General features: G+C 48.4%; 2 protein-coding genes and 1 pseudogene across 4 annotated transcripts in view; 2 read left to right on the forward strand and 1 right to left on the reverse strand.

Annotated features, from left to right (window-relative positions):
* Ih (hyperpolarization activated cyclic nucleotide gated potassium channel Ih) overlaps positions 1–25,135 on the forward strand; it is a 415,526-nt gene that overhangs the window by 304,179 nt on the left and 86,212 nt on the right. The window lies entirely within an intron of this gene.
* Positions 1–25,135, reverse strand: part of LOC149342963 (uncharacterized) — a 162,038-nt gene that overhangs the window by 2,225 nt on the left and 134,678 nt on the right. The window lies entirely within an intron of this gene.
* LOC149342964 (V-type proton ATPase subunit E pseudogene) lies at positions 1,158–7,874 on the forward strand (annotated as a pseudogene).

Here is a 25,135-nt window from a genome sequence, read left to right on the forward strand (position 1 = left end):
AATTGCATTTCGCGCATACTGCTTTACGAGACGCGGCGGATGCCGGCAAGAACGCTGAACCGAAACACGAAAATAGGCCTGGAACAGTGGTCGCGGTCGCTGTGCGAGGGATTCAATGGCGCGACGATGCGCAAAGCGGCAGAGTGCCATTGCCAGTGAGCCATGGTGGTGATATTACGCCACTAGAATACAAGTGTGAAAGACGACACACTGGGCGCTATGCTACACGCTAGAGTACACGCGCAGACTGTCAGCGCCATAATCTTACAATACTCTCACCTACACTTATTACGGTCGCTTAAATTATATGAAGTATCGTGCGTTACATAGTCGTACATGTGTTATATAGTCATAATGTGTTGAACAGAAGTCTCGTGCGTGGGCTCTTATTTGAACAGCACTGAGGCAGAAACTGCAGTGGTTCCTTTCAACATTCTTTGTTGTTATCTTGTGCTCAGCGAGATGGCACGTGCAAGAAAGCGAAGAAATCAAAGGATAAATCGCAAGAGAACAACAGCGCTAGCTCAGACAGCTCCTCCGGCAGTCGGGCCTTCTAGAAATCACATGGAATTTGCATACTCGCAGCAGACGACACCGCGGACTATTTCCAGTTGTTTCCGTTGCTACAAACCTGAACAGAGAAGCAAGCAGCTGAGCCAGTTCAGGGTGACTTAACTCGTGTAAATAAGTAAATGTAAATAAGGAAGAGACGGCTGCGACCTGACACCTACCACGGTCGGCAGGTGGCAAAATGGAGCGAGGGAAACACTCCTCTCCTCCTCTAGGGAACAGGAGGGAGGGACTGATCTCAGCTGCCATGGGAAGAACCTTGTTACCTGCTCAGGTTCCGTGCTACACGGAAGAGCCAGCTGCTGCTCTGATCATGCATGGCAGCTCACAATGAGGTTCTTTTGCGATCGCTTTCTCACATCTAACGGTGATTAGCTGTCCTTCAAGTTTTCGTCTGGAGCGGTCCGTTGCCGTGGCCAGTAGCCGCTCGCTGGCGCGTGCTACCCGCGAAGAGAAAAAGAAGTGACACGAGCGAATCTTCACGAGGAAAGAAAGAAGAAGAGCACGCGTGTTGCCGGTCCCCGAAGACTCACTGCTGCCTGCTAACAGCCGAACAGGACTCCCGAGGTCGAGGGAAAGGCGCAAAAATGGCGGAGAAGACGATGACCAGGACGTCGGCGGCCGCCAAGGGGGACACCTTCCGAATGGCGGCCTTCATCGAGCAAGAGGCCGACGAGAAGGTAACCGCGCGGCGACACGCCCCAGGATTCTGTTAGGGCCAAAAACGGAGCACGGGCTACGTGCCCGTGGGGCTTCTGCAGCCGTCAATTCGGACAAGATTCAGGTACCGCTTAAGCGCCACTCGCAGATCTGGGAGAGTGAGCTGCACGCCAACGCTTCTCTCTTACACGGGTGTCCGGAGAATGTCCCTATGCACTGCGGCCACATTTACAAAGGCTGGGCGACTTGCGAGGCTGCTTATACGAGGTCTGTTAGAAAAGTATCCGACTTTATTTTTTTTTTTGCGAACACCTGATGGATATGAAACAAGCGCGCTTACAGCAGCCGACCTTGAACCCTCGTGCGCATGCACGAATTTTTTCCCGCCTGCCGATTGCGTTAGTCGCTGGGAAGCAGCGTTTGAGTGAGGCAGTGCGCAGTGCTCTCGTCGGTTTTTTGTTGCAAGGAAAATGGCGGAGCGAGAGGAGCAGCGCGACTACCTCAAATTTTGCCAGAAACTTGGCGATAGCCAAGTGGAAACCATTAGAAATGTTCACACGGCTTTCGGTGACGATGCTATGAGCAGCACACAGAATAGGCAGTGGTGCAACTGGTTTAAAGACGGCCGCACATCTGTGGAGAGAGAGCCACGCTCCGGTCGGCCATCAACATGCCGAAATGACCAGGTAATTGCCGAAGTGAACTCTGTGGTGATGCGGGACTGTTGTATGACTATCCGAGAAATTGCGCAAGAGGTGGACATCAGCAATTTTTCTGCACATTCCATTATCACCGAAGATTTGGCCATGGAGAGAGTTGCGGCGAAATTCGTGCCGAAGCTGCTGACGATGGAGAAAAAGCAGCTTCATTTTGAAGTCTCACAGGAGATGCTGGATTCCACAAACAGCTACCCTGACTTCACCGACGCCGTAATCACTAGTGACGGGTCTTGGGTGTACGGGTAGGACCCGGAAACCAAATCCCAGTCGTCACAGAGGACGCATTCCACGTCACCAAGACCAAAGAAGGCCCGCCAAGTGCGCAGCAATCTCAAAGTGATGCTGACTGCTTTTTTGACTCCCTCTGTGTGGCACACCACGAGTACGCACCCCACAGGATCAAAGAATGACTAAAGAGTACTACAGGGATGTCCTCCATCGCCTACGTGGTGCTCTGCGGCGCAAGAGACCGGAATTGAGGTCAACAAGAAATTGGCGCATCCGTCGCGGCATTGCTCCTGCACATTCCTCGCATTTGATTCAGACTTTTCTGGCGAAAAACCAGACTCCTGTAGTTCAACAGGCTCCTTACTCTCCTGATATGTCCCCCTACGACTTCTGGCTGTTTCCTAAAATCAAGAGGCCATTGAAAGGAGCGCGATTTCAGAAAAGAAAGGACATTATGGCTGCAACGACAGCAGAGCTAAATTCCATTCCGAAAAGGGCCTTTTCGGAATACTTCCAACAATGGCAGCACCGCTGGGAGATGTATATGGAGCCCCAAGGAGACTACTTTGAAGGTGATTAGGCAGTTATGCCAGTTTTTTTTTCTTAGGCCAAAGGTCGGATATTTTTCTAACAGACCTCGTATCGCTCCAAGCGGCAGCGATGATGACGTCGCTAAAACGCTAGCGTATGAATGCAGGTACAATGCACCCGCTGCAGAGCACTTCTTAAGATAACGACTGATACTAACGCAGCACGTTCCGACTGCCAAGTGCGAGTGCGTGGCATGGGGTAAGAAAAAAGTCCTTAATGAGAAGTAAAGCAGTGTATTGTACTATGAGTATTATTTTTAAAGTATTCATAAATGTTCACATTTAGAGGTCGCCTCCGTGAAGAACATAGAAAAAAATCGAGCTACGACCTTTTCACATGCACTGTAATCTCGGCACACGAGTCCTTTCGCATTACGTTGCCATTGAAGTACCCTCAGCACTGCTTAGTATCGAACCCGGAGCCTTGGGCTCGGCAGACAGGCCGCCACGAATTGACTTCAGCGTTGCAGCGAACACTTCCTTTCTCTTTCAATGTATATCTGCAAAGGCTGCTCGTGCTGCCCTTGTTGCCATGGCTAGTGCTACTCTGTGGGCGTAAGACACGCGTGTGGTTTCTCACGTACCTTCGCTGTGGCGACACTTGCGGCGAAGGTCGAAGAGATCGACACCAAGGCCGAGGAGGAGTTCAACGCCGAGAAGTGGCGGCTGGTCCAGGAGCAGCGCATCCAGATCGTGGACTCGTTCTCCAAGCGCGAGAAGCAGGTCGAGCGCAACCGCAAGATCCAGAACGCGGGCGTGAAGAACGCGGCTCGGCTGCGCATCCTGCAGGCCATGAACGAGCACGTGGTGCGAGTCGTGGCCGAGGCCAAGAAGGGCCTCAGCGTCATCACGGGCAAGGAGAGCCGCTACAAGCCTTTCCTCGAGAGGCTCATCCTGGAGGTAACGGTGGGCGACGCCCCGCGCTGCTGGCGCTCAGCATCACTTATAAGTCTCTGTCATCCACAGGCTTACACCCAGCCGCGATTCTAGTGGCCCTATGCAGGAGCCACTGGTTGTAGACAAAGAATCGTGACAGTGGGCGGCGCTTCTACTCTGTAAGCCAGTGTAAGTGCTACGTGTATTAGGGTGTTGTGAATTACCCGTGCTGCCGCAACCATTATTCCCTCAAAGATCAAATACTATACTACCTCAGACCCAATAGTTCATCGGCTGCACTTAGCCTCTACACGGATCGTTCGCCGCGACCATTTCATCTAATGTTGGCTCGAGTGCACACGAAAGTGTAGGCTCCTACTGTAGGAGAAGTGAAAGGTTCTGTTTAAGTATGCGAGTGGCTGTAACCCAGCTAATAGCGGCGGACATGACTGCGTCAAGAAGCCTGGTTTCCGCAAGCATTACTTATTAACTCCATACAATAGGAATGTGTGAAAAAAAAATGGTTTTTTGCCTGATCACAGTCACTCTTATCATGAGCAGAAACCCCTATGCTCTCTAGGCAGCAAGCTCCACAGTGCTGATAGTCTGGGTAGGCAAGTGCTGTATTCTGGACGTTGACTCAGTTGTTAACGTGAGTGTCCAGTAGCCAAGCGATAATGCTCCGGTTCAGTCCCAAGGTCAGGACAAATTTTTTGTTCGCTTCGAATTCGGTTCAGAAGGATCGAATAGCTCTTTTTCCCAACAAAAAGGCTACAGATGCAAGTGGAATACGTTTCCCTTACGTAAACATTCCTCCGCATTGACGATTTTAGTAACGCTGACTTGGTACAGTGTGCTGAACGAAGCAAAACAGCGTAGTTACCTGAACTGACTATCCGTGGTGCAACGGGGCTCTATACTTTTCTGACATCACTTTTCCTTATACATTCGCTTTACTGTGTCTGTACTGAATGCGAAACTTTGGAACTATGGACTGCGCATAATAAATTATGCGTCGTAATACAATTGCATCACGCCGCTGGAGTTTTTTTTTTTTTTTTTGCCTTGACTAACGCAGGTAAACGCTCTATCTGATACTGTTTAATTTCCGAGACGTAAGGAAGAGCACACAGAAATAAGCCTACTTTTCAAAGCTAGTGGGGGAGACTGACAACAAAACAAGAACGCAGATGGCCCGGGGAGCACAAGGAACGGCTATAGGTAGAACAGTGGGGGAGAGAAAGTCCCCCAAAGAGAAGCGAAAAGAAAAAAGGGGTAGCAACATTTCCTCGAGAGCAAACTCTTTTAATGAGCGGCATGCCACGAAGTACGAGGGACGGCGTGTAGGTGCGCTGAGATGCACGTACGCGACGGCGCGTTGCCATTCGAACACGGCGGCTCACGTCGAGAAGAAATCTCAGGGCCTGTTTCTTCCGTGCAGTGCCCTGAGGTTCGTTGGCGTGCTAACCAATTACGGCTCAGCCAGAAAGTTGACTGCTTCACCACAGGAAACGTGTTTCTCTTCAGGCATAGCCCCTTAGCAGCCCGGACATTAGAGTCGGTTCAGGGTAGCTGGCTTTCGGTGAACACAGGTTTGTACTTTGCGAACGCCCTTTCTACTACCTAGTATATACAGGCACCGCTTCGGCGTCGACACTTCGCCCCCCTGTTTTGCAGGACAGGCGTTCATGTGAAGCTGCCGCAGTTAACAGTGGGGTACTGTGTCTCACATATATATCATATATCTTGCATATATTTTGTATCGCTGCCTGTTACAAGAGCCTTGTCACCTACTTCGCCTTCGCACAGCGCTATATATTTTTACACAGCCTCAAAATGATTTCCCTACTAGGCCTTCGTTGACACTGTCGTGTATTCTTCATAAAGGTCATCGCTGACGACAGGTGCGAGCCCAGAAGGCTCGGATGCGATCAGCGTCCCACCATAATGACACGCTGTTTGATCCTCAGCGGCATTGTGTTGAACGTACCTGGCAGAGCACAGAACTACCGATGCGCCGAACAGAGGCGAGAGTTAAGACGGGCGGGGAAAGAGCGGAGGAGGAGGGGGGGTGGGGGGGGGGGGGGCGCCGTGTTACGACCGAAGCCGCGGTGGCGGCAGCTGCTGTTGCGGCGCAGACGCGCAGCTCGGGTTTACGATCCGAAACCTACGAGCCTCCGCGGCAGCAGTCGCGCGCTGGAATAATGGAACAAGCGGGCGCCCTGCCCCTCCTCACATTCGGGGCGCGCCACCGACGTAAGGGAGGGATCATCTCTAATAGCGCACGTCGAGGCGAAAGTTGTTAAAGGGCTTGGCTTATGCAACCAGCGCGGCCGCGCGCGCCTGTAGGGACATGCCGCCAGCGCACAGCCGAGGGACATGGGGCAATCCTAATCATCCTCATTCTTGATCTCTTTACCTCGACGCTTTCTAACGATTCTGTGCCGCGGAAAGATAATACCCGGCGTCGGGAAAGTTGCTGGATTGTAACAAGCCTGAGCGCGAAACGAAACAATGGAAGTGTGATGTGTGTTGGAGTGAGCTTTAATACGTCCGGGACACTGTACTATCGGCGTCAATTGAAACGCGAACAAGCCAAGTTAAACGCGAACAGCACAACTCGCAGATATTATACTAGGGAGGCAAAATACATGAGCAGTTGATTTTCCCGTCGAAGCCGAAAAGACCGCTCTTCTGAAATGTTAATAGCCCACGCCTGTATTTCATCTCCAGCCTGTGCTATGCTTGATTTTTCGTGCTCGCGTTTCAGGTGTTTTGTTCGCGTTTCATTTGACGCTGATAGTACGTATGCTAGGGATGCATTCTCCGCATACTTTAGCACAAACGACTGGGTGTACACGCCGCGGTGGCTCAGTGGTGGTGGCGTTGGATGCCGATCCCAAAGTTGCGGGACAAAGCCACCGCCCGGCCTCAGTGGCTGTATTTTCAGGCGGAAGCCTTTAATGGCTCATACTGTCGTCCGTTAGCAGAGGGTGTCACTCCTTTGGCAACGTTTAACTCGTGTTAACTCGGGAACTAAAAAATATTGGAGAAAACGAATGATTGCTTCAAGATAGAGGAGGAAAAAAATGAACCTAGAAGCCACGTTTGATGATTGTAGAGTAATTAGTTGATTACAGTCCAAATTTTCAAAAACGCGTCGATATAGCAACAAAAACGGTGTGACGTCACATCCACCGGAAGTCGTCACGGCATAGCGAAAATTGTCACAGAATGGTCGGGAAAACGTCGGATTTGTGTCAAATTAGATATGAATATGTGTAATTAAGCGTAATTAACACTTAAGATCCCCGAGAGATGTATAATTTGGGTATCAATATAGCCACGGGAACGGTATTACTTCACATCCACCGGAAGTCGTCAAGTCATAGTGTCCTCGGCTTTCGCCTCTCAACACTTTAGTTGCCAAAGTGTCCTCGCAATTTTTTACGGAGGCGAGATATAAAAATACGCCCGTATGCATTGAGTGGACGGGCCTGCACTCTTCGCTGCACAGTTCGGACGCGTGCAGGTCGTACACCGCTGACGCTTCTCGTGTTTTTTAAACGCCGAAGTGGTACCGCATTCGGGATATCCTCGAGGCAGCAGCGCCCCACGCGGTCGTTCCGCGCGTAACACAATGCGCGTCGTCGCGGTGTCCCAGGGCTATAGTGTATTAATTCTAGTACACTATACCAGGGCCTGTACCGGCTCACGGACAAGGAGGTGGTGCTCGCCTGTCGCAAGAAGGACGAGCAGGTGGTGAAGGCGGCGATGGCGGTGGCCGCCAAGCAGTTCCGCAAGAAGACCGGCATCCAAGTGAACGTGGTCGTGGACGACCAGAACTGGCTGCCCGACGAAACGTGCGGCGGCGTGGTGCTCACCTCGCGGGGAGGCCGCATCAAGGTGGCCAACACGCTCGCCACGCGGCTCGACATGATCGCCGAGCGAACCCTGCCCGACATCCGGGCGGCGCTGTTCGGCAAGAACCCGCACAGGAAGTTCAACACATAAAAGCGCAGAGACACGATGCCGCCGGCCTGACGAGGCGTGCTTCGTTTCTTTTCTTTTTTTTTGTCCGTGCTTCAGTGAAGCTAACCTCGACCTTCTTTATAAAATTATATCATGCATCATATTTACATGGCTCGCAATATGCCTATAGCTACGACTCCCTCCAGGGAGATTTTGTTTTACTCCCTGCAGGGGTTTGTTTGGAGCTTTGATTTGTTCCCTAAGAGGGAGTTTTTGTCTATCTCGAGACTGACTAGCCTCGCGTGGAGAATGATCTACAGCGATGAGCTATGAAGGCTTATTTACTCCGATAAATGTGTATTCACTCGTAGCTGCTTGACATGCGTGTGATACTGTCTGTACAGGACATTTGCAGTGTCCAGTGTTGGATAAGAGACAAGAAACAGCCTCGAAAGAAAAAATGTGATTATCATGTAGTAAGTGAGAATAAAAGTTTTCACTTACCTCATCCCGTTTTTTTTTTTTTTTGCACGCATGCCTAACAACACATATGACGTACTTGTTTAAAGTTATAAAGAGCGTTTTTTTTTTTTTTGTATGGTGCGCACCATCGTAAGCCTCAATCACCTCCAAGTATCCCACAGTACCTCGATTACTGATGTTTAATTGTTCTACAGTCCAACTATACGTGCACGAATGAATGTTAAAGTGAGTAAAAGACATGCATAGTCTGAGAACAAGATATTTCAACAGGCAGTAGACCCCTCTTGTTAGTCGAGGGCTCTGGATTAATTTACATCGCCTGGGGAGCACGTTATAGAACCCCAAGTGGCTGAATCTAATCCGAAGCCTCCCACTACGTAGTCTTTCGCATTGTTAACGTTTTCTTTTTATCGTTAAAGCCCACAGAACATGTTAAACCTTATCTACGTGAAACCAATCGACACGCAAGTTATATATTTCCAAATATGAAAAAAAAAACTTTGAGGTCACTGCGGCGACCCGCATTGGAGCAATGCGAAAGCAAAACGTCCACATACTATAGCGACGTCCGTGGCTATGTTGACGTCCACACAATATATCGACGTCCATGGCTATGTTGACGTCCACTTGCATTTTTTTTTTGCATTTTCCGCCTATAATTAACCAATGACATCTCATCGACCAATTTTTTTCCACAGCAACGTTTTATCATGCACTATCTCATACAAACACATTTTCACGCATTCATCTTCTAAGAACCACGTAATCGTGCGGAGAAAATTGCGGACACTTTTTGCCGACGCGACATAGCCATATAATGTTTTCGCATTAATAAAAGAGATTGAGAAGGAGGGCAAGTGACTAACGGACTTGTGCCTTCACGTAAACTAGCAGTATTCGTTTCGGCACTGTTTCAACCAAGGTGATGTTCCTTAATGGGCAAAAAAAACCTCATTCCATTCCCATTCTTGCACTTCGCCTGCATGAATATGCGCCGTCCGCAGCATGAATCAAGCCCGCGACTTTGTCCTCTGCAGCTGAGCACCGTATTCATTAAGCCACCGCCCATCGCTATGATCGTGTGGCGCCTAGGCTCAATATAACTTCAGCATGGAATATCGAAGTATGCTGAATTAACACTTTTCGGCGTGCTGATAAAGTTTGCGATGCATAAATTTTCGTGCGTTTGAAAAGAACTATATTCAAGAACGTGCCAAAGTTGTAAAGTACTCAGTGTGCCTGACATTTCGTGTTTGTACGTTTTCAAGACCAGCGCACGGCAGTGTCGCAATGCGCACAGCCTCGGCGCACCGTTCTAAGATTTTTAAAATGGAAAATTTGTCCAATACAGTGCACAACGGAATCGCAGATGTGGCAGCTACGCCAGAAGGTTTAGCTCATGTAGAAAGATCTTCCTCGGCTACTTTAAGAGTCTGTGCTGGCATCTTGCGCGTATGATCAAAGTCGTACCTGCTTTTCAGCAGAAAGTACTAAGCACATAAAAACACTTATTATCACTTATGACAGTGCAACTAAAGCGTATATGGGCAGATATGAATGAAGAGAGGGTGATTTTTCTCCGTGCTTTAACAATTCCATTTTTTTCCTCCATACTAGAAATTTACAAACACACAGACCAAAGTTCGAAACGCAGAAAAGGAAAATGTAACGTTTTTGGAGCCGAAATGCCAAAAGCGCCTGCGTTGTCATTTTCGTTCCTCTTTCATGTATTGTCCCATTCGCGCAGTCCTACTTTTTATCTGTAATGAACCAACTAGCCCGCAAGAACGCACTACTACTACCAAAAGTATTTGAAAAAAAAAAATCGGCGACACAATTTACACTGTGGATCTCAGGAACATGTGCCGTTTGTTCGACCATGCAGTTTCGAAACAGCTCCTATGAACGTTTTTACGTGACTTAAAAAGGGGAAAAACCCTCGTATTTGAGCACAATGTGCTAGATTATATTTGCATGCATCTCTTGGGATACGCCGTGCACAGTCTTTGTCAAAAATATACAGCCCAAGGTGTTTGCTTCCAAGCCGTGTAGCGGGGCTCTTTAAGCGCATTTGACAGTCCTAACCTTGAGAGGGTTGAGGACTTTAGTTTCTCCCACTTTCGTGACGCGCTGCAGGGATCAGAAGCAGACCCCTTGGACTGTCTACATTTGACAAAGACTGTACCTTACATTTCGCTTGTTCGGAGGCACGAAGCCAAACAACGAGAAGAGGAGAGCAAGTTAATTATCTCCCGAGACGTTAACAGAAGTGGCGGCATAAGTGCCAGCAAAAAACTACAACGCAGTTCCCCTCCTTTGCTTTCTTTCGTTGCAGAGAACTCAATTTTATCAATGCAGCTGTCAAAATCAGGAAGGAGCGGTGTTCACGCCCTATTTTTATGCTGCGCGAACAGAAAGAGAACCACGGTCCTCTCTTATTCGGCGGGCGCCAAACGAGGGAACAAAATATTCAGTCTGGCCACTCGGCCGAAAGAGAAGGAAATTATCAAAAACGACATTGGCAGCCAGGGTGTACCTTTGGGCGCCTAAACTTCAAAGGAGGGGGACAGCCCGCCTTTCTTTTTTTGGACTAAGAACGCGGCGATGAAAGGTTCGCTTCTACAAGTACTCTTTTTTTTTTTCATACTGATAATTAATGCCTGGGGCACCATAAATTTCGTGCCTTTGGTGAAGTGAACTGTAGTGAAGAACAGGCGAATTTTGATCAAGTTGCCCACCGACACATAGACACGAACGCACAAAGAATTAGGACAGAAAACACTTAATCGTGTTTTGGTTTTTGGCTCTCTTCGAAACACACTCAGGGCTTCAGTCTTGCCTGCTTGATTCTCTTGAGGTCTTCACGGGCGTAGCTCATACGTCTCAGCTCGCGCCATTCTGTGCCCCGGAAAGCAAAACGAAAGAAAAGAAATTTCACGCTGCTCCCTCCTCCAAGGAACAGAAAAGTGCTGTGCCTACTGCAATTCAAACCAAATGACCTGAAAAGAAGCCACTTTTTTAAGAAAATAAAATGAGGCTAGGTGGGGAAGGTTACCAGAGATTTCCACAAAACGAGCTTCTTCCGAGAAAACGTCACCGCGCGCTGTCTTCGCCCCCGTGAAGGCGGTGAGAAAGAATGAATGGGCGGAACACCTGGCGTTGAAGAGAGGAGGCGAAATTTAAAAAAGAAAAGGCAGCATTTTTTTCGGCTCCGAATTTCACGAATTCTGCGGCGGAGAAGCGATCGGCGACAAGCTGCGGATTGTGCTTCTCCCCAGTAGTAGAGAGTTGCGCAGACTCAGCGTTAAGCAAATAGTAAGAACTTCTGCTCGTTTCGGGGAACGCCGCTCTCGTGGAATTTGAACGCCACCAGCCAACGTAGCGAAGAAACGCCGGAAAGAAGAGAGACATCATAAAGTTATGTTACTTCCCACTAAATTGTTCGTAATGCGGGAAGACAGCGTTCAATAGCGTATCAGTAAGGAAGCTACCAATTTTTTTTTTTTCGATTTTGCTGACAGTCGCTTAAATTTTTCTGCGGTCTTTCAAATTCGGCATACTTGATACGAAAGGGCATGGTCTGTTAGTATAAGCTCTAAGCCACAATCGCAATACCTGCACAGATAAACAGAGCGTGGGAACAGAGATGAAAAAAATGGGGCGTTTTTGAGCGGATGATACACCAGTGAGTGAGGGCTGAGTGAAAATGTACAGGACGTGGTACCATAGACACTATACACTAAAACAAAGAGTGAGTGAGTGAGTGAGTGAGTGAGTGAGTGAGTGAGTGAGTGAGTGAGTGAGTGAGTGAGTGAGTGAGTGAGTGAGTGAGTGAGTGAGTGAGTGAGTGAGTGAGTGAGTGAGTGAGTGAGTGAGTGAGTGAGTGAGTGAGTGAGTGAGTGAGTGAGTGAGTGAGTGAGTGAGTGAGTGAGTGAGTGAGTGAGTGAGTGAGTGAGTGAGTGAGTGAGTGAGTGAGTGAGTGAGTGAGTGAGTGAGTGAGTGAGTGAGTGAGTGAGTGAGTGAGTGAGTGAGTGAGTGAGTGAGTGAGTGAGTGAGTGAGTGAGTGAGTGAGTGAGTGAGTGAGTGAGTGAGTGAGTGAGTGAGTGAGTGAGTGAGTGAGTGAGTGAGTGAGTGAGTGAGTGAGTGAGTGAGTGAGTGAGTGAGTGAGTGAGTGAGTGAGTGAGTGAGTGAGTGAGTGAGTGAGTGAGTGAGTGAGTGAGTGAGTGAGTGAGTGAGTGAGAGTGGATTACTTGGGAGTCTGTGAGAGGTAAAGAAATGAGTGAATAAGTAGGGTGAGTGAATTGATTAGTTGGGACAGCGAGTGAGTGAGTAGGCTGAGCGAATGAGTAGGGTGAGTGCGTGGATAAGTTGGGAGAGTGGGTGAGGGAGAGTGAGTGAGGGGCGAGTGAATGACTCAGATATTGAATAAGCGGGTGGGTGAGGTGCAGTAAGTGAGGTGAGTCAGCGGGTTAGGAAGTGAACGAGTGAATCGGCGAGCGAGACAGCCATCCGACTCAGAGAAGGATCGCGATTAAGACAGCGAGTCCCAACAGAATAATACAGCGTGAATAAGTAAGTAAGCAAATATCGTGGTCAGCCAGTATTTATTTATCCTCTTCATTAGCGAGTCAACATCTTGAGGCAAAAACCCCTTAGAGGAGAGCGGAAGCGGAGTTGCGCTTTGAGCGAACAGGCAAAACACACGAAGAAACGGCAGCCAAAATAACACGCGCCGAGGGTCGCGAGAAACAAGCACGCAGGGACGAGGCGTAAAAATTCCACGTGGGTAGCGAACGAGTACATGAGTGCTTGAGAGAGGCTAGAGAGGCGCCCAAGTGGCCGGAAAAGCGGCTGTTTATAGAACAAGCAGCGGGGTGGCAGGCCCCGCAAGCTGATGACGGCGCCAGGGGGGCGCAATAATTTTCAGAAGCAAGCGTGCGGAGCTCACCGACTTCTTGCTCGTGACAAATTAGCCTCCGCCACTTATCCCCACATCAGACCGTGACTGCTGCGTCCGGCGAGGGCAGGGAGAGAAGGAAGAGAGAGAGATCCAGAAGCTTTGTGGACGTATACGTTAAAGGACACCACAGGGAGGCTGCGAGGAAATATGCAAATCATTTCTCCGAAAGCGTGTAAAAATAAAAAAAAATGCTCGCCGCATCTCGCTGACTCTCCTCGAGTGTCGCCACTTTTGCTGCGGCGCTGAATGGTGCTGTCACTCCGAACGAAGCTCATTGCGTCGTCGTCGCTCGCCCAATGCGCCCCGTACCTGCATGGGCGGTAGCGTACGAACTGATGATAAGTGCACCGCAGTTCTCAATATCTGGTCCGAGTTGCAACATCGCTTGTTGTTGTTTCTTTATTAGCACAGGATAATTTCTGTGACGTTTTCGCGTGTTAATTGCTTCGCTGGAGGATGCTTGACAAAGGCTCGTGGTTTGTATCGTGCTGTTTGCGATGACATTTCGAGTAAAACGCGTCACATTGCATGTCGGTTCAAAGAGGCTTCAACGGCAAAGGGAGACGAGAACAAAAAAGCGGATTCCGGTTGTCACAATTCACCAAAAGCGGGAATAACAAAACATCTTCTGTGTAATAATAATAAAAAATCTGCTTAGTTGTCCAACACATTGGCTATCGTGACTAACCAGTGAAATGACTAACCACGAAACGGAAAACGAAACTTACGTGCAAGTACCAATACCCTGAATCTGATCCGATACCAATCCCACGTGAATCCAATGCCCTGAAAGGGATATCGATTCTTTCCTTCACAACCGTTACTTCTATGCACCCGCACACTTCTACAGCTGTGTACATCCCAAGATGAACTCTTGTTTGAACTTTTAGATCAACCTGTCTTTATTGTTTTGCTTCTCTTATTTTAGTGCGGCTTCTACGGCCGGCACCACTTAATTGGATTACATAAATGGCAGGTAAACTTTAACTTCCAACTCTGAAGAGCTCACGGTAATTGCCCAGAGAAGAGGAAGACTACTAAAGCCTGGGACGTGTGTTGCAATCGTGAGCGTAAGCAAGCTGTGTCAGTAAGGCCGAGGCACTTTACTTGGTTTTGTTTTGTTTTTCGTTTTGTTTTGTTTTGTTTCGTTTACAGGGTGTATCACCCAATGCATCGTCTTCTACCTCAACTTAGTACACAGACTATAGGCGTCCGACTGAGCCAAACGCAGCCCGAAGTGCGAAAGAAAAGAGAATGCGCTCTTACTAAGAACCCTAAGGCATCTTGGCCTTTTCCTTTTCGCGGGCTCGTTTTGTTACAACGTAACCAGCAGCGTCACATTATCGCGTTCACCCTGACGCTCATGACAACACTTCGCCCGCGGGGCATCTAAAGCACAATGAGTGCTGATCACTTGGGTGGTGAGTGCTGACGGTAAGCCTGTTCGTTGGGGAAACAAGAGCGGCGTAATTATCCTGCGCTTCCCGTGATTACATGGAAGAAATAAGTACGTTAAAAGCGCCCAAATCAACAACAGTGCCAATCAATATGTGGTAAGCTCCGCTTGTCTGTTGTACCGTGGAGACCGCCTGCGGGGCGACGAAGAACCTTCGGCAAAGCTGTCTCTTAATACATGACGCATGCAGTGCACCATCCACAGGCGCGTTAAGGAAATTTGGAATATATTCAAGATATCCTGCAACCGGAGGGCAAGTAGCGAGTAAGCAAAAGGACAACAGTGCCGGTCCTATTGTTTCTCGTGTGTGGCGCCCTCGAGTAACGCTCACAACTCGAGACCTCGCAGCATACGCGGAGTGGCTTTCTCCTGCTGCGTGTTTCCAGCCGGCAGCCTAGAAGTCGTTTTTCATTTATTTATAAAATATTAATTTTTAATCTCACTGAGATGAGTGGCGTTTTGGTTCAACTTGCATCTAAGATGACAGATGAACGAAATGGCGGAATGCTCTCGTCCATTCACAGTTTTAAGCAAAACAAAAAGTATTAATGGCATACAGTCGCGCTCAGTACCACCTGCAACGCGTCGGCTGTAGCCATACTGCGGTTTACGTGCTGTAGCATTTTATTGTGCCGCGATACAAAGCATCAGGAAAGCGTGGACATTGCAGGTAGTCGCAATCTTTCGACCTGCAGCTAATCAGTGCTCTAGTACATTCACCTAGCTGTTCAGGCAGATCTTGTTTGACTTTTTAATGAGGAGGAGGGGCGAAGTTTCCTGGTCGGTCCTGGCGGAAGAAGTTAAGGCGAGGAGAAAATATAAAGGAAATGTATGCACGGAATATACGGGTTCGGCTACGTTTAAAAAAAGTAAAAGGTTAGTTTGGTGGAAGAGGGGGGTGAGTACGGACGAGAGGAAGTTTTTCATCAATGCATTCATTTTCCTACCTCTCTCTCTCTCTTTCAGGAAAGTACCCTATAAATTAGAGGGTGATTACTCTCATGAAATCCCCTCTCTACCTCCTCACACTCACTTATGATCGATGCTACAGTGAGTTTGAATACCTGAACAACAGGCAAAAAGCTGAGAGAACAATGTGGCGCGAGAAAAATGTTTTAATGACACAAGATGGCGCAGGCACGACGCACCTGACGCCTGCGCGAGCACCCAGTCCTTCCGCGCCACTGCCTCTTCTCTCTCTCTTTCCTTCTCTTCCGTTGCTTCGACTTTTCTTTTTCCCCTCTTCCCTTTCCATCTTTCTCGTGCTGGAGCCAAATCGAGCATCCTGGGTGATAACCCAGCACTGTTTGCGGTCGGAGCATGCCACCCCCCCACCCCCCACCCCTTACTACCTGCGTGCCGACGTCCTTTCCTCCTTCCTTCTTTCTTGCGCAGATAGATCCCTCCGCCGGTAATTGAATGCACTAATGTGGGGTACACTTAAGCAAAAGTGCACGTACAAACAAGTAAAAAAAAGCCAGCAAGTACGCCTTTAAGTGGAAAGACAAAAAAAAAAGGGATATCTTAAGAGAACTGCAAGAAATAAATCGCGATAACATAAAAGCAAAAAAAAATAAACAAAAAGTTAAAATGAGGACTGTGCGGGCGGCTGTAATGAAGGAAGTGCGTAAGAACAACGCCCAGACCATAATTAGGGGCCGCTATATCGGGCCCGCCCAGCGGCACACCGACAGATGGAGCTGGTGCACCCAGGTGCGCGCCCGCAGCGCGGCCGGCGAACCATGCACTCCACAGCACGAGCCCCTTCGCTGACGGCTGGCGTTCACACGTGCTGGCGTCGAACAAACCGAGAAAGCGGCCCGCGCAGCGGATTGGAAGCGCGTTCACCGTGAGGGCGTCCCGTTAATATCCGGCCCAGCGTCGGCGCTCTGCCCCAGGCAGCTGCGGATGGAAGCCAAGATAGTCCTCGGCTCTTTTAGGTGGCGGTGAGCAGAGCGAGCTGCTTTAAAGCGCGCAGTTTCTCGAAAGTACCCAGAGGTAAAGCATGCATTGCCATCGTTTATCTACCGAGGGAATGCCGGGAAGAATGAACTTCGCGTTTCGCTTCTGTAGTATTTGGCCGAAATTGGCTCGACAGTGGCGCTATGTATGACGTAGCTACCGACGGTTCGTTGCAGTTCATACCGAGCGGCACTGTATGCCGCGGTTTCTGTGTCTGTTTCGCGTGAAATCTTTCCCCCAAATATACTGGCATGCTTTGCATCTAGCACACGTCGCCGAACCCGGACAAAATATTCTACGCTTAAAAGCATAATGACTAGAGAAACCAGTACAATTGGTTTAGATTGATTATATGATGGGGGATCAAACGCGAACAGTTTTAAAAGATCCATGTGGGGTGTTAGTACACAGGAGCAGCGGCGGTGGTGGCGGAGACGATGGAGGAAAGAGAGGATGCTATAACGAGGTAAAGGCGCTGTAACCGCCTCCCGAAGTCGCGATGTTGATAAAAAAAATTAATACGCATTCAGGCGTATATGTGCCGCAGGCTTCATCCACCACAGCGGATGACAACTGCAACTTATTTCTTGACTGCTTATAAGTTTACTCGGGAGCAGTGACATCTCTGCCCACGGGTGTTTTGAATATCGCCTCCTTCAAAATGATGACGAGAATCGAACCCGCGACCCGGGTTTCAGCGCTAGAACGCATCTGTGCACAGTAAGAGCGGAACTCAGCAATGGGGCAAAACGAAAGAACGCGGGTCATAAACGGAACCGGAGAAATCGGAACGGGGTTGGCATGCCACCAGCCTATCACGTAGGGTGAGACAAGTTCATTGGCATTTGCAAAGGTTAGCACAGCAATCGATTTCTTCTAGTTTTCCTGTGGGAGTGAAAAATGAACGGGCGCTGCCAGCTACATGTTCGTAAAGAAGGATATAAGATGGGACAGCAGCCCCACACTGCCGAGTAGCAGGAAATACGTTTTTATATATATATATATATAAAAAAAAGCAGGGTGAAAATCTGTTAGCGCGGTCGACTAGTTTTTTAAGCGGTATGATAGGCCATGCCTGGCCCCGAAAGTTTCCGAGCCATTCGAGCCGTACCTTCGCTTTCTCTTGATCCCTTGAGATAGCGACTACAGCGCCCAAAGACGTGGACAGCGAAGAAACGGATACCACAGTTTATATATGTATACCAATATGAATACATATACAGGGCGTTGCACCTAAGAATTTACACAACTTTTAAATAGGCCTTTTGAGTTAGAAGACGGCTTTTTTGGGCATAGCATTGTCATTGGTGCAGTACATCAGAATGCTGCTAAGACGCACTAAGTAGCAGGCTGGTTAACTAGTTTTTAACAGCTAATTTTTAACTATTACTCTAAGGCTCCTTAATTATTCAGAGGCGTGCAGCCAATCGTTAGTAATATTCATATTAGTTTTTAGAGCTTGTAAAACGCGGTTGCCGTTGCCGCTATAGCCCAGGAAATTTTAGATAGATCGCGTCAAAATGCATACGCTTTCGAGAAGCTCGAAGGGAAAGCAACCTCTTCAGTACACTTACCTTGTCGAAATAGCCAAAATATGTTAAGCCTCAGCGGCGAGGGTAGCCGCGTTTTAGAAAGAAGCTCTAAAAACTGATATGAATCTTACTTACGGTGGGCTGCACGCCTCTCAAAAATTAAGGAGCCTAACAGTAATAGTTAGAAAGTTAACTATTCAATATTGGTTAAACCATCCTGCTAATTGGCACATCTTAACAGTATTCTGATGTAATACACCGCTAACAATGCTATGCCGAAAAAAGCGCTGTTCTAACTCAAAAATCCTATTCTCAAAAAGTGTAAGGTCTTAGGTGAAGCACCCTGTATACAAAGTCGTACATTAATAATAAATACAATATTTATACATTTATACCAAATATGTGCAGCAACAATTGGCTCTTCCCTGCAAGCAAAACTAAACTAGCGTCGGGAATGCAGCAGACGGAATGCTGAAGCAATGATCTGGATTGCGAGTGATTGCTGCCGCTCCTATGATTTCGCGCATTATGTATTGATCGCGTGTCTCGAGAATATTGCACCGTATGAATTCACACGTGAAGCCGCAATCCCTACAACGGAGCCCAAATTGCCCACTGGCGACTTTATAATAATAGTAATCTTTGTTCGGGACCATGTTACAATATTTTTCCTGACCAATTTCAATATTTTTCCCGGGTGATAAGGCTGTTTCCCAACTGACGAGGCCATCCCGCTTGTTACAGCAATGCTAACTACTAACAAAATTTAACCATAACTCTTATAATACAGTATATCGAGCAAATGTTTTCGGCAGAATTGCAAAATCCAATACATAATACTAAACCTATACGCAAACCAACCACTGCGGCCAACCATTTCAGTGTATTCCTTCCTACGCGTCTTGCTGCATTGAATGCACGGTGCGGTACAAGGAAACTAATCTGTTACTTCCAACTAACTTCTATAGCTAATCATCCGCAAGGATATTTTTTTTGTGTGTTCAAGCCAAGGTTTGCACAGTAGCTAATATTTCAAGCCCGTATCCTTGTAACTCTGCACAAAGGGGAAAGGCGAGTTGGAAACCATATGGTGTATAGGATGTCCTTCTCTAGGTCAACACGTGCATCAAGTTCTTGCTCTCACACAACACGCATCGCGTGAGGCTCACCTGTGGATATAACTGAGCCGCATTTAAAGTCCGCGGCTAAGGAGGCACTGCGAGTTCAAGAGAAGGCTTCTGCGTGAGCGCCCTCTGATGCAAATGCTTAGTAAAGCTACATCGGCGACCCTTCTACGTCAGTCACACTAAATGTATCAGAAAGAAAATCAGTCGTCAGCAGATGCCATCAGCATTGTGGACCAAAAGCATTGTGGACCAAAAAGGTTATTCAGCAATAAAGTCCACCAAAGCGCTGTCTACTGGCTGTGTAGACTGCTGTAAATGTTCCCCCAGATCTCATCAGACAGTGAGTTGCTTCCTTGCCATTGTTTTACATCTTAAGAAATGAACTGCAGACGCACATTATGCAAGCGACCGCAAAAGGAAGCCCTAAATCTGTACCCCCCACCCCAATCAACCTATTGCTCCCAAATTCATCTATCACTTCACCTTCTCTCTCGTCTTATTTGTATAGAAAGCAAATATCAAGTGCGCCGACAGAAACACCAAAGTCGACACATTGCGTTGCCTTAAGTCCTCTCGAAATAATCTTCATAAAATTCGGACCGATGCCCTCTCCTGTTGGTGGCGTCTCACGATATGTCCATTGGCTTTTCATTCAGAAAGAAAGCTGCATGTATACCTCCCTCACCATTGGACTAGGGAAGAGAAACTCGAGATCGTAGGGCCCACCTCGTACTATATACCTAAACAACCAGGTTCTTTCTACTATAATTAAAAGCTCGCTTAATTCGCCAAGCCCCGTAATCAAACTGTTTGCTTTTGCTCAAGCACATAACTCCAAAGTAAATGCACTCATGGCTCATGCAGTACTAGCTATTTTCTCTCTCTCTCTCTCTCTCTCTCTCTCTCTCTCTCTCTCTCTCTCTCTCTCTCTCTCTCTCATGCACCCAAATAAACATTTGCCTGGTCCCACACTACGTGACTCGATCAGCAAAGACGAAACGAGAAGAACGAAACAACAAAATCCGAGCCCCTCTAAAGGTCAACAACAGCCAACGGAGGGCAAAACTAAATGCAGAATCGTGGAAACCCCGAACCAAAAAAGATAAACAAGCACGAGCAGAGCAGCGATAATGGAGAATGACGGGGAGGGAGGAGTCGGCGACTCGGCTTCCCCAAAGTACCGACCGCCGGGAGGAGGGCCCGCGGTCCGAGCGACCAACTTCCTCGAATTATCGCCTCGGGAGGGCCAAGCTTAATCTCTTTCTCACCTGCGGTCCCTGCGGCAGCAGAACGGGGCCGACAGCAGAGACAAGCGAAAAGGCGCAAAACACTGTCCGCGGAGAGGAGGAACGGCCGAGTACAAGGAGAAGCGCGAGTGGCGCGCAGATAGCGGGCCGGCGAGGAAGCCCTAAGCACATCAGCGCGCAAATCAGGAAGAACAACAACAAAAAAGGCGGTAATGAGAGAGAGGAGGAGAGAGAGACAAGAAAAGAGAGAGAGAGATGTGACGCCGCCGCAGCAGCAGTAGCAGCAGCAACAGCAGCAGCAGTCAGCAAAAGGCCGGCGCCGCGCTTCAGCCAAGATCGCTCATTTCCGAGGCGACCCACCCGCGGGCAAATCGATAATTAATCAATGCTTCTCGAGTCGCTGTGGCCTCACCCCCCGCCCACGCCCTCCACGCACCGTTCCGCGTCTTCACTAGCTTCCCCTCCGAGCCTGCATCGATCGCGACACACAAGACCACACGAAGAACGCACACACACATTTTCTCGGTGATGATGGGGAGTTCCCGGGACCTCGCGGGACCAGCAGCGGCACAACCGCACACGCCCGCCATCCCACCGCTGCGCCGGAGCGTCTTCCTCTATGAGCGATCATCGCCCACTCTTATTCTTGATCCGGTGGTGTTGTTGAACTTTCGCCGAAACACCTCCCCTGATGACGAGCGGACGGCGCGAAACTCCAGAAACTGTCGACTATAGTGTATACTTCCCCCTGCCCCGTACTCCGCCCAACTTTCGCCTCTTCTCGGCGTCTGCCCACGCTTCTCAAGGAGGCGTGGTCCGCTCTCCTTAGCGCAGCGGAAAAGAAGTGAGAAAAGAAAAATGCGTCGACGGCCATGACCATCAGTTTTGGCTTCCCTTCCTTGCCCCCCCCCCCCCCCCCCCCCTCAGTGCCGTATTCCCTCCTCCGACACCCCTCCTCCTTCGCAGGGTCTCCACTCGATAACGAGCGCCACGACAGCTGACAAGCTGGCGTTATGAGCGTATATAAGCGGATCGCTGCATGCCTCTCTCCTGCGCTGCGGTTAACACGAGCGCGGAGGAGGTGAGTAGCGTTCCGACGCAGCTATGCGAGGTGGTGGAAGGTTACCTTTGGTCACGAGCGTCGTTGTTTTTTCTTCGTGGGCGAGGCTGGAGATAAAAGGCATGATATCAACTATATGGTTCTCGGGAGCGAAGCCCGCATAATAGCGGGGCGCATCCCCCGGTCGCTGTCTTAGCAGCGGCGATTCCCGCTAACACTGCCTTCCTTTTTCCTGTCTTGCCTTTTTTTTTTCGCTTTTTACGTGTATCCTTGTTCACTACTACCCTGGCTCCTTAACTGTTCTCGGTATCCGCGGGTGACTGCACCGCAGCTACCCTCAAATGAAGCTAATCTACACTGTGGTTTCGTGTCTCACTCCTTCCCCTTGTTGTCGTCAACGTCATTAACCTGTAAGACAGATTGTAACCGATCGCTTTGTGAACCAAAAAGGCACCACAGCGGTAACACTCTTGCCTCGCTCTGACAGGATGGCCTGCTCTGCGCTATCACAATTAATATCACCAACCTCGCGCAGTATATCTCAGAAAAAGCGCTCATTAATCCCAAGGACTCGCAAATAAGAGGTGAACTCGAAGACAACGCTAGATGCGCCCCAAGAAAACAAAAATGCAAGAGAGATAGCCATGAACAAGACGCTTGAACTTGTCGTACTTTTCGGAAGTCACGTTTAAAGCCAATCAAAGCGCTCCAAAACTATCGGAGGGCACAGCTATTAAAGCACTTCTTAAATTCGTGCTTGCGAGTGGGCGAAACTACAAACGTTATTTCTGCTCAGAGAACGAACTGACGAAACCATTCAGCTTAACTTACCATAATTTAGTGTACAGCACACGCAAGAATTGTCTGATGTAATGTCTAATGCACACGCAAGAATTTTCTACGAAGCACGCCGTAGTCGAGGGCTCCAGATCAATTTAGACATAGAGGATTACATTAACATACACCACAACCTCAGAGCACGAACACACTGCTTCCATCGAAATACTACCCCCGTGATCGAGATCTAGCCCGCGAACTCGCGCTCAGGCAAGCCATCACACAGCATAAATATATACCGTCATACTTCTCTTTATTAGCACCATTTATTTATTTATTTATTTATTTATTTATTTATTTATTTATTTATTTATTTATTTATTTATTTATTTATTTATTTATTTATTTATTTATTTATTTATTTATTTATTTATTTATTTATTTATTTATTTATTTATTTATTTATTTATACTGCAGGCCAATAAACTGGCCCTAGCAGGAGGGGCAATACAGTAAAAAGTGTGACAATGCAAAACAACAATAAACAAATGAAAAATAATGCTGGGTGTAGCAGTGTTACTCAATGAATACATTCTGGCACCAGCACAATAACTAACAAAACATGAAGAGTGGCACATGTGAAATAACAAACAGGCGGGCAATTTTTACTCAAAACAACAGAACTGTTTCTGGGGAAAAAAAAGGCATCACAGAGTGAAAGAGTTAGGAAAACATAACAGATTGTGAACACTGGTTTTGTTTCAGTTAGTTTATGGAAGAAATATGTTTTTCCAGCTCTTCTGCAAAGTTTTGTGACTGCAATACCTCGACAGGTATAGAATTCCATTCATGTATAGTACGCGGAAAGAAACTATTCATATGGGATTTTGTTTTAGAAAATATTGGCGTAAGTGAAAGGTTATGTCTGTGTCTTGTCTGGCGTGAACTTAGAGGTTTTACGCAATGAGGCCGCTGAAGTGCGCTTTTTCCATTTATAATGTTACGTAAAAATTGGAGACGACATATCTTCCGCCTGTTTTCCAGCGTACTGATTTTATTTGCAAGCATTATTAAAGACGGAGAATCCTCTCTTTTATATTTACTAAAGATGAATCTGATAGCCTTCCTTTGAACACGCTCTAAATTGATTATATTCTTTTTAGTATGAGGATCCCATACAACTGCTGCATACTCCAGTTTGGAACGGACAAATGTGTTGTATGCTAACATTTTGGTATTTGCAGGTGCATTTCTAAGTTTCCTTTTCAAGAACCACAACTTGCGCAATGCTCCTGAACATGTAATGGAAATATGGTTTCACCAAGAGAGTTTACTATTGAATGTGACACCCAAATACTTGTATTTTTCAACCTCAGATATTATTGTGTTGTTAAGTACAAAGAAAATACACTAGGTTCTTTTTTCCGTGTGACTCGCAGCAAAACTGTTTTGTTTACATTGATTTCCATGCACCAAAGTTCACACTAATCACGGATAGCATTAACTGATTCCTGTAAGTAATTGCTGTCGTTCCTGGAAACAATTTTTCTAAAAATGACACAGTCATCCGCAAATAAATTAAGATGGACATCATCAGGAATTACGTCGACTAGTAGTAAAAAAGACTTTTAATCAACCATAATTTACAGGCCGAGCATTTCGACCGCCTGGGCGACCAGAAGCCGCTGTTCTTCTTCCCCTTCAGCGCCAAGCCAGTCGAGCCAGGTGGTGATGGATAGAGAGGGTGGGGGGAAGGAACCCGACTGCTGAGCAGCCGGGCAATAGAATAGGCAATGGGCCAGGTCCGCATAGATACAGGGGCAGTTGGGACAGGAAGGGTCCGATCGATAGCGATAGAGGAAGAGGCGGGACGGGGTGATAACTGCATTCATCTGAATGTGCCGAAGAAGGCGAGACTCCGGCACCGTGAGTGATGGATGAGGGGGAGGGTAAAGGCGTTTGTCGAGGCGGAGCTCAAGGTAGACCTCTTTTATGATGCGGCGAAGGGTGAGTCTCCCACCGTCCTCCGAGGGCTTGGGCCAGGGGATCAACGGTGCCCGGAAAAGTGTGTCGCGGGCGAGCTGATGGGCCAGCTCATTGCCGTCAATCCCTGAATGCCCAGGGACCCAGCGGAGGAAAACGATGGAAGGCTGCAGTGCGGAGACCGCTCGTTCGACCTCCTGTTGGAGAGAAGGTGTCAGGGTGCGTTTCTGTATGTGGTGTATAGCGGCTTGTGAGTCCGAATAGACTGTGTACTCTTGGAGAGAGGGAAGGAGGGAAAATGACTGGAGGGCATGCGCAATGGCGAGGACCTCGAGGGACAATGCGTCTGGAGGGTGTAGATACGGCCCGCTGGTGTGGGTTTCAGAAGCAGGGAGGTGTGGATGGTACAGGGCGTAGCCGCAGGAACCTCGAGGAGCCACGAAGGAGGCATCCGTGTAAGCTACACCCTGGGTATCAAAGAGAGGGGAATGGTGCTGTGCGGCCGCATGACGACGTCCGGCGTGCAGGACGGGGGACATGTTGGTCGGGAGGGGAAGGATACGAAGATTGGGGGCGGGGGTGGGAATAGGAGAGGTAAACGGGGAGATTGGAATGGGCGAGATACCCGCTTGAGTCAATAACCACTGACCCTGACGGGTAAGGGAAAGCCGGGCAAGCTGCTAGTCACGATGGAGACTGAGAAGAGAACGAAGAGGATGGAAGAGGCCTGTGGCAAAGAGCTTAGTGGTAGAGGTAGTGATAGGAAGGTTGAGAGCTGCCTTGTAGAGGCCCACAAGAGCAGTCTCGAGAGCGTTAAGTTGAGTCTGAGTGAAGGAAGCGTAGGGTGCAAAGTACAAGACCTTGTTGAGGGCCAGCGCGTGGGCAACTCGGCACGCGTGAGCCTCGTGGAGACCTGAGCGTCGAGTGACCACG

This window comes from Amblyomma mixtum, chromosome 5 (genome assembly GCF_055824585.1).
Source record: "Amblyomma mixtum isolate Tamu chromosome 5, ASM5582458v1, whole genome shotgun sequence".
Classification (NCBI taxonomy): Eukaryota; Metazoa; Arthropoda; class Arachnida; order Ixodida; family Ixodidae; genus Amblyomma; species Amblyomma mixtum.